This window comes from Phyllostomus discolor, chromosome 8 (assembly GCF_004126475.2).
Source record: "Phyllostomus discolor isolate MPI-MPIP mPhyDis1 chromosome 8, mPhyDis1.pri.v3, whole genome shotgun sequence".
Lineage (NCBI taxonomy): Eukaryota > Metazoa > Chordata > Mammalia > Chiroptera > Phyllostomidae > Phyllostomus > Phyllostomus discolor.
The window spans coordinates 114,410,074-114,419,786 of record NC_040910.2 but is presented as its reverse complement, the minus strand read 5'-3'; the positions used below and the strand labels follow the sequence as shown (position 1 = coordinate 114,419,786).

Below are 9,713 nucleotides of genomic sequence, written 5' to 3'. Positions count from 1 at the left end.
CCACGGTGGACGTGAGTCGGTGGTGAGGGGCCCGTCTCGGCTCTGCGGCTGGCAGCGAGCACGCAGGCCTGAGGTGTTTGCGCAGGGAGCCACGTGGGGCGGAGCCCTCAGGAGTCTCCGGACAAGACAGAAGAAAGTCCGTGTTTATGAATCGAAGGGTTGACCAATTGGTGTGGCAAGCAACTTTCAAGTACTTTTCCTTCAATTAATTAACTTTTATTGTGTTTTTCATCGCCAGTTCCCCCCATGCTCTCCCCCACGGCCTTAACTAGCTTTAAAGCGCTCACACAGTGAACGTCACCTTCACCAGCGGTGACACTGTTCCTCAGGAAGGGGAGGCCGCCGCGGCCACCGGTCACACTGCCGAGTCCCTCAGGCAGCCGCTGGCTGCTGCTAAGACCACATCTGGCTAGTGGGCCAGACGTCCGGTGCAGGGTGCCGGAGTAAAGCTGGCAGCGCCCAGCGGTGCGACGCAGCCCAGAAATGTGGGAGGGCGGGGGCCGGGTGTGCAGGTGCCTCGGGGTCACGATGGCCTGGGGTGGTGTCGGGCCTGGTCCCCACTGTGGCTAAGCATCTCTGCTGCTCGCCCCTTCTGAGCAGTTTCTCGAGTTTAATTCTCAGACCGAAAAGGTGACCCCGTGAGGAAGCAGGTCCCCTCCCGTGCTTTGTCCTGTCCTGTCCGTGTCCCTCCTTTGCCTGACAGTGGCCGCTGCGCACCAGGGAAAGGTGCAGAGGGAGGAGGGCCCAGGGGCACGGAGCAGGGCTGGGCAGGGGCCCTGGTTTCCGGCACCAACAGTCAGGGGCCCTCTGACCCCCTGGCTTCCCCCCTCTGGGGGGTCCCAGAGCCTGTGAGAAGGACCACGCTGACCTCGGCCCCTGCCCCCGTTCCCATGATGCTCTGGGCCCTCCTGCCGTGGCTGCCTCCCCAGTGTGAGTCAGGAGGAGGTGTGGTCAGGGTGTGGTTCTCTTGGTGGGGGAGGGAGGGGCAGGCTCAGGGTCCCACGACCCCAGGGAGGGCTGTCGGTGGCTGTCCTGAGCCCAGCCATGACCTGAGGTATGAAGGTCCCCTTCGTACAGACCAGGTGAACCACACCTGCATGAGGGTGTGGTCTCTGTGACTGGGGCTGAGCGAGCCGTGAGGAGTGGCAGCACCTCCAGCCCCTTCTGCAGTGTCACCATCTTCCTGACAGGCAGGGCAGACTGAGGGTCCCTCTCCGTGGACACAGACCCAGGACACTTTTCCCAGGGGGGTGGCAGCTCTGGGGTCATGGACCCATGGCACAGCTGGTGACGGGAAGCTGGGGACACCCAGGCTGGGCAGGGGAAGTGGACAATGGCGGGATTGGAGAACCATATTGAAAGCACAGCCCTGAATGGCTCAGGTGAGGGGGCAGGGCACCCTGACTACCCCCCAAAATGCCCAGAGCCTGGGGATGGGGCCCCATGACAAGTCACAACCCCTTCCGCCCTGACTGGTGCCGTTCACAGTGGGTTCGATTCCCACCCAGGGCACATGCCTGGGTTGCAGGCCAGGTCCCCAGCAGGGGGCACACGAGAGGCAACCACACATGGATGTTTCTCCCTCTCTTTCTCCCTCCCTTCCTCTCTCTCTAAAAATAAATACACAAATGAAATCTTTTTAAAAAAGCAAACCATCAAATGGGCAGGGAAACACACATCTTGTAAATGGAACAATGCACAAAAATCAACAGAAGCTGCTTCTTGTCTGAAAGTGCTGGACCGACCTCTGGTGCTGGAGAGACGCAGGCCCCCAGACACCCCCCTCACCTTGGAGGGCTGCGGCCCCGTCCTCGTTCCAGGTGGTTCCAGAACCACTGAGCGTTCAGCTGCCCCAGCATTAAAATAGGCTCTGCCACCGCAGTGCCGGGTTCTAGTCTCCGCGGGGCGGGCTGTCACTGGTCTGCCCCACTCGGGGCGGGGCACCCAGGCCTCCCTGCTCTGGGGGCCCCGGAAAAACCCCTCCTGCCCGCCTGGAAGAGACCCAGAGTGTTGCTGCATTTCAGGTTAAGTCGAAGGCCACTCTAACACTGAGGTTACGGTGGGAGGGGCCATGAGTCCTCTGCCCCTGCACCCCCCAGGCAGGACCCTGGGAAGGGAGCCTGGGTCCGGGCCTGCGCCTGCGCCTGCCAGCCTCTCTCCTGTCGCTCACCCCGGTTTCCCGGGGGCTTCTCTAGGGAGGGCAGCCCCGGGCTCTTCCACCGCAGGGCCTGCCTCACTTGCCCTGCCAGCCCCACCCCCGCTGCCGCTGCCGGGCTGACCATGACGGGATAGCCCAGACCTCTAGGCACAAACCACATCCCACTGGAAAGTGACCCATTTGACCAGGGCAGCAAGAGTCTGACCCCACCCCACTCAGGGGACCCGACTTCTCCCGGCCCTGGTCCCCCACCTTCTTGTCTCCATCCCCCTGATGTGCACTGTGGAAATGCTGCAGGGGTAAGGGACCGAGACAACCCGTCACCCTGTGGGCACTCAGCAGGACAGTGCGGGAGCTGGAGTGGGAGGGCCCCCTCCCAGCCAGCAGCGCTGCAGTACCTCTGCCCCACCATGGCACCACCTCCAGGAAGCCCTCCAGGAGGGCTTCCCCCTCCCCCACTTCTCCTCCCTACCTGCCTCCTGCTCCATCCTGCCCTAACCACACCGGAAGTGACCTTTCATTGCAGCTTCAGGAGCAGTACCTCTGAGGTGGTGCCGTAGACAGGGAGAGGCTCTGCTGGCCCAGGAGGGGCCCTGCCTCCTCCATCCCTGGGCTGCCTGTGGGCAGGACAGCAGTGAGCACAGCCCCTGGGCTGCTTCGCCCTCCACGCTGCTGGCGCTGGCCAAAGGCTGCCCACCCATGACCCTGGGCTCCGGAGGTAAGCCCTTCCCACCACCCCTACCCACGGCCCCCAGTGGGCTCAGCACCCCACCAGTGGCCCCTGCCCTCGGCCTGGGGAGGCTCCTTCCTGGGGGCAGGGGGCTCCGGGTGAGGCCTGGCCTTCCCTTGGCATCCGTCCGTCGGTCCGTCAGTCCTTCCGTCCGTTCGGGAACAGCCCCACCCAGACATCGGTGATGTCTGGACGCTGAGTCACCACGGCTCTCCTCTCCGTGCTCCCGTCCTTGGAGTCCGGGGACCTGCCACAGTTAGCAAGCTTGCCTTTGTCAGAGGCACTCAGCCATGAAGTTTGCTTTTTCAAATAAGCATGTTGCCCTGACCGGTGGGGCTGAGTGGGCTGGGTGTCGTCCAGCAAATCGAAAGATCCCCGGTTCAACTCCTGGTCAGAGCAGTCTGGGTTGTGGGTTCGGTCCCCCAGACGGGATGCGTGTGAGAGGCAACTGATAGGTGTTTCTCTCCCACTCTTTCTCCCTCCCTCCCCCTCTCTCTAAAAGTACATAAATAAATAAAATCTTTAAAAATAATATAAAACAGGCACATGGTAAGTTCTGCAGCAGGGTGGGGGTTGGAGGGCTCAGCAGGCATAACCCTTGTGCCAAAGGAAAAAAAAAAGGCTGCAGGACTCAGTTGGCTGAGAAGCTGAGGTTGGGATGCTGTGTGTGTTCACTGGGAAGGCTGGGCAGGCGAGGAGCTGAGGCAGCCAGCTTGGGAGAGGGAGAGGGAGACAGGGCGGTGTCTCAGGCTAACTTGGGGGCTGTCATCTAAGAGAGGGAGAAGGTGTAGGGCCAGGCAGGGGGCTGGCTGCCCTGAAAGGGTCATGCTGGTCCCCTCAGCTCTGGTGCCAGGACCCCAAGGCCCCCTGCCACCTGCTGTGCCTCCATACCTCACCCATTTATCTTCAGGGTCCCCTGTTGCCCCTGACACCCAGACTGGAAAGCTGGGGGCACTGCCTCCCTCTCCACCCAGACAGCCAGCTCTGAGCTGGGACCAGCCCCCGCAATACTCCTGCTCCCTGGTCGGGCGGAGCCCTGATGGCCGCCCAGTCTGCCCTGTGACCCTGCCGCTGGGCGTCCTGGCCCAACGCCTCTCTGCAAGCAGTCCAGTCCAGCCCACGTGTCCAGCATCCTGGCACCACCCATCTCATCTGGCCACCCTCCCATTGACCCCAGGACCCCTTGCCAGGCACAGCCAGCCACTCCTTGGGGAGCCAGGAGAAGGGTGCAGACAAGGGAGGGACCCTGAGGGGCAGCAGCACCCACAGCATGTTCCGCCTTCTTCCACCCCCCTCCCCTCTGTCTGCTGGAATCCCGGGCAGCCCCATTCCTGCCCATGGGTGACAAACTCAACAGGGTCCCAGCACCCGGCCTCGTGCAGTTCGGTGGCTGAGTGCCTGAGCTGGGTCCTGAATCGGGTCACTCAGCCCCCCTGTGGGCGCCCTGGGGCCCTTACTCGTCCAGGTCTGCACAGCAGCCAACCCTTCCTTCCAGGTGGTGCAGCCCTCCTCTGGCTCTCAGGAGGGCAGCCTGCCCTCTGGTGGCAGCACCGGGCAAGGGGAGCCCAGCCCAAGTTTCCTGTCTCCACACACCAGGCCTGGAAGGGAGTGTCAAGTCCATGAGGCCTAGCCCCTTGTTGACCCATGGGGAAACTGAGGCCCGGAGCAGGCAGGGGCTTTGACAAGAGATGGAGCCCCCTCCCGGCCTCAAGGTGACTTCCCTGTGGACTGGACAAGGGTCATGGACCAACGACCTGGAGAAATAAGTGTCCCCACAACATGCCAGGATGGTTTGAGGGGTCCAGGGTTTGGGAACTTTAAAAACCAACCCAAGAGGCTGGGATCGTCGGGACCAGCAGGGTGCACACCCCAAAGTCAGTGGTGTGGGCTGCTGGAGGGGGCAGAGGGCAAGAAGCCAATTTTTTTTTTTAAACAGAGAGAGAGAGCTCCTGGACTCGATACAAATGAGAGGCCTGAGCAGGCAGATCTCAGACAGGGAAGAAATGACACAGCCAGGCAGGAAGGAACACAGGTGCCGGCCTTGGAGGCAGAGCTCCACGGGCATGCTCAGGCAGCCTGCCCACCACGCCCACCCAGGGGCGGACACTGCCCTGAACAACGCCTCAGGCAGTTAGGGGTCACAAAGGGCAGACTTGTCTCAAGGAGCCACCTTGCCTGGGCCCTGAAGGGACTCCTGGGGATGCTGCTCTAGCTGGCATTTGGGTCTAGCCCCGAGGGTGGCCCCTTGAGGGGCAGGAGGCCCAGTGGGGTGGCACCGTCCTTCAGAACGGTGGCCAGCTGGCCTTGGCTGCAACTCCGGGTTACGGATGAGTCCAGGTTTCGAGAGTAACATTATCTCCTCCATCACTCAGCTCACCTCGCCTGTGCCGTAGCGCCGTGTTGCCGCCACTCCCAGCCCATGACTTCCTGGTAGCTGCTGACCCAGGCTTACGAATGCAGGTGTCAGGAGGTGTAATGGGAACCTGCTTGTCACATACGGTGATGACTCAGCCCGCTTGGGAGTACAGGAAAAGAAGCCCTTCTGGGACAGGAGACCCCCATTCCAGCACAGGAGGGGGGTCCTGGGAGGTCTCAGGCTCAGCCAAGCCAGCCCCCCGCCACGCACACAGAGCCTGCCCCTCATACACACCCACCCCCCACAGCCTGCCCCTCATACACACCCACCCCCCACAGCCTGCCCCTCATACACACCCATGCCCCCACAGCCTGCCCCCTACCAGCACACCCACCCACACTGTGTGCTTCTCCCCCACATAAAGCTGCCCGGGTACCCGCTCCCCTTCCCAGCCCTGCAGGACTCACCCCCTAACCGCATCCCTCCCAGCTGGTTCAGGCCAACAGCTGCTCCCACCCTCCCAGCAACCCCACTTTCTTCACTCTCCTGCGCGCTTAGAGGGGAGGGACCCGGAGGGCCAGGCCTCCAGCACCCAGCACAGCACTGGGTGCTGAGGGCAGTCCTCAACCCTACATGCCAGCAAACGGAACAGTCCCCTTTTTATGTTTTAGATTTTAATTCAGATTACCAACAAACAAGTAAATATAAGAGGAAAATAAACTCTTCATTAAAATTTTGATATGAAAACAGAAGGCCCCTTTGTATTTGTCTCAGGTGCGTTTGAAGCACAGACATCTGAAGAGGTCAGAGTGCTGCTGTCCCGGGTCTTCTCCGTCACAGACGGTCCCCAGGCGGGTCACAAAGCGTGCGATCACGTGGGTCGCGCTCAAGGACATTTGCCCCCGGGTGGGAAATGTGCGGTTCGCTCCGTATCCCTGGAGTCTGGGACGTGTGAGCTTCGGACCTGGCCGTGGGAGACAGCGTCCTCCCCATCACAGCCCGGGCTGCGCTGTCCCTTCCTCGGATTTCTGGTCCCCTGTGGGTTTCCTCTGCGAGTCCCGAGGACCGTGGCACTTGGGGCCCTTCCCTCCCAGCCCCCCTCCACCCCCACCCCGGGAACCGCAGCACCAGCCTCAACCTCAGCGCTGCGTCACCTCCAGGGGGCGCCGTCGTCCTTCTGTTTCCCCGCCGTTTGCGTCATTGTGGGCCAAGTTGGGGATCTTTGATGAGTAATGGGGAGGTGATCCCTGGGATGACGATCTCGGGACAGAGGGAAATGGGGCGCGCCGGTGGGACGCCGTGCCCGCGAGCCGGGCCGCGTTTAGGCCGCTTTAAAAACACAAGTAACTGTGCTCTTCGGTTTCGGAAGACCCGAAGGACTGAAGGCGTGAAATGCGATCCTTAAGGTCGGAACCGCCCACCGGGTGGATGCTAAGAAAGGCGTCCGAAACCCACCCGGCCCGGCAGCCCGTGGCCGCCGAGGGTCCCGACGGCCCTGCAAGGGGTCCGGTTAGGGCGGGACAGGGAGTCCAGTTCGGAGCCCGACAGCCACACCCCCACCCGGGGCACGTGACCAGGCCTGACCAATCACAGCCCAGCAAACCTCGGCCTCCGCGATTGGATCAAGGGTGGGCATGTGATTCGACCTGGCCAATCAGGACCCAGGAGTGTCTACTTAAGGCAGAGACGGCCGCGTGATCTGGGAGATAGGGGTGAATCGGGGGTGAGTGGTCTGGAGCTTGGGTGGGTCCCCGGTTGGGGCGCCGGGACACCGCTCTCGGACTTCGGGGAGACTTCAAATGGTTTCCCCAATAGGCTCGCGGTGGTCGGAGATTGCCCTGCGTCTCCGAGGGATGCGTGGGAACTCGAACCGGGGGCCTGAGCGGGGTCCCTGTGCCTGGGGCAGCACGGGCACGTAGGGGTCTGGGCCCTCCTTTTCCCACAGGACCGCTGCACAGTCGCCGGTCCGAGGCCCTTACGACGTGACAATCACGGCCCTTGGGAGGAACGTAGGGGCTGTGAGTTGAAACACAGGTCTTTGGTGAGGTGCAGTGCACTCAGCCCAAAACTCGCTTACAGAAGGTGTGCGGGGCAATGGCTTCGTGCATTCAGAGTCACGCGACTATGCCTGCACTAAAGCTACAACGGGTTTTTTCATCCACCCAGGAAGAAATCCTGTACTCATCAGCCGGTCCCCTCCATCCCCTTCCGCCCATCCACTTGTGCTCCGTGTAGATTTGCCTGTATATGCACCTACTGCAGATCATTCCTTGTTCATTTGAAGTTCCAGTTTAACTGGGTGTTCTGTAGTTTTATTTGGTAAGTTTGCCCCACCCCCCACCGGCGAGGCTGGGCCTCCAAGCACCCTCCCTGGGGAGGGAGACCCTGGCATGGACCAGAGCTCAGGATCCCCTGCGTGCGGAACGTACTCTCACCTGCCGACAGATTTCCAAGAAAACGGAACTCCAAAAACACCAGGCAGCCAGGGGAGCTGACCCTTGGCACAGCCCTCCTGAGAATGTGCAAGGGCTCAGGGCACAAGGTCAGGAAAGGAGGGTGATTTTAGGCCTAACAGTGCCCCAAAGGCCTTATACAAAGATCCTTTTTCCACATTGTCCCTTTTTCCATACTTTGTAGATCTCCATATATTTAAAAACAGTTCTACAGGGTCTGTCAGAAGTAACGCCTGCTTGAATGTGGTTGGTAGGGTGACAATACGGATGTAACAATTCATAGTTTTCATTTGAACACTTCACCTGAATGTCATAGGGTGTGCTTGAGCGTAATATTGTTATATCATAGAGTTACATACTTATGATTTTGTGATAAAAGATTTTGTAATAAAAAGGGGCACCCTGGCAGGTGTGGCTCCGTGGATTAAGCTCTGGTCTGCAAATGGAAAGGTCACCAGTTCAATTGTCACTCTGGGCACAGCCCTGGGTTGCAGGCCAGGTCCCCGGCTGGGGCGGGGGGGGGGGGGGACATGTGAGAGGCAGCTGATTGGTGTATCTCTCACACATTGCTGTTTCTCTCCTCTTTCTTCCTCCTTTCCCCTCTCTCTAAAAGTAAATAAAATCTGAAAAGATTTTTTTTTAAAAAAGGGGGGTTGTTATTTGTGCTGGAGCTTGTATTTGTGTGTTTCTTAACTCACAGTGTTTCCCAGCCGCCTGGCTCCCATCCGGCCCCAGCAGCGCTCTGGTGGGCACCAGGGCGCCGATCCACGGCGATGCCCAGGTCTGTGCTCCTTGGTGAGCCCAGGGAGGACACGTGGTTGGCATCCCACAGCCAGTCCGTGATGGGACGTGATTGCAGGAGGCTGGTATCTCTGATCTGACTTTGGCTGAGACCTCTGCTTGGGGGAAAAAAATATCACCGTGTTTCAATGTGTCGTTTTCACAATGCGAGGATGGTGTTTCTGGGCAGCTCTGCTCCCCCTGTACCCATAGCTCTGGCTTTCCTTTCCCCTGGATGAAGGCCCTACTGCAGGTTGGGTTGTGGGGAGAGGCTGTGGCTGGTGCCTCCCCTCCCTGCCCCCTTTAACAGAAGAGTAAACTGAGGCTCAGAGGCCTCGCCAGCTCGCCAACGCAAGGGGAGGCTTGCAGACCAGGCTGCTCACTTTACAGTCGGTTTCCCTCTTTCTCTGAGGGTCAGGTCATGCCTCGGTCACGGAACCTGAGCATGAGTCACAGGTGCCAGGCCCTCTCCTGTTTCATCTATTTATATAATATTTTGCTCATTCATTCCCTGCTCCCATTCCCCTGACCCCGCAGGCAACCCTTCAGACGGGTTTTGTGTGCTTGAATTCTTTCCATCTCATGGGATGGCAGATTTAAACACTCAGGTTTACTACCAAACGAAGAATGATGGGGAAGATCTTCAACTTGTGGCAACAATCAGGATCCTACAGCAAAATAAATAAGTGAACAAATATTTAAAAAGTTACTTTTTAAATAAACCCATTTTAGAACAACAGTTCTACATATTGGCAAAGTGCGAAGATAGTACAGAGACCCTACCGGTCCCCACCCCCTGCGCCCAGCGTCTCCCCGACATCTCACACAGGGTGGGGCACTTGGTACAGTTCACGAGCCAGTCCTGATACATTTTTGTAACCGAAGTCCACACTTGACTTCCTCCGTCTTGTAACCTATCGTTCCTCTTCTGCGGCCAACTCTCCCCTGACAAGTGGGGGCACTGGCTGCCTCTGGGAGGGTCCTGGTGCCGGGCAACCGGGGTGGGGCTGCGTGCTGGGCGGGGCTTGTGCGGACTTCCCTCTGCTGGGACTCGGTGCCGGTTCTCTCAGGGTCGGTCTGGCCTCGTGGGCGTGGGGCAGGGAGGCCAGGAAGGCGAAGCGCCCTTGTCAATTGGTCACAACAAGGTTCTGCTCTCAACATGAGTCACGGCGATGTGACCTTAGTCACCTGGCTGAGGCGGTTTCCAGGTGTCTCCACTTGTCATTCCTCCCCTTC

At 59.7% G+C, this 9,713-nt stretch overlaps 1 non-coding gene across 1 annotated transcript; it reads left to right on the top strand.

Annotated features, from left to right (window-relative positions):
• The first annotated feature begins 8,382 nt into the window (after nucleotides 1–8,382).
• LOC114504422 lies at nucleotides 8,383–8,572 on the top strand. The gene has a single exon (XR_003685194.1).
• The last annotated feature ends 1,141 nt before the right edge of the window (nucleotides 8,573–9,713 follow it).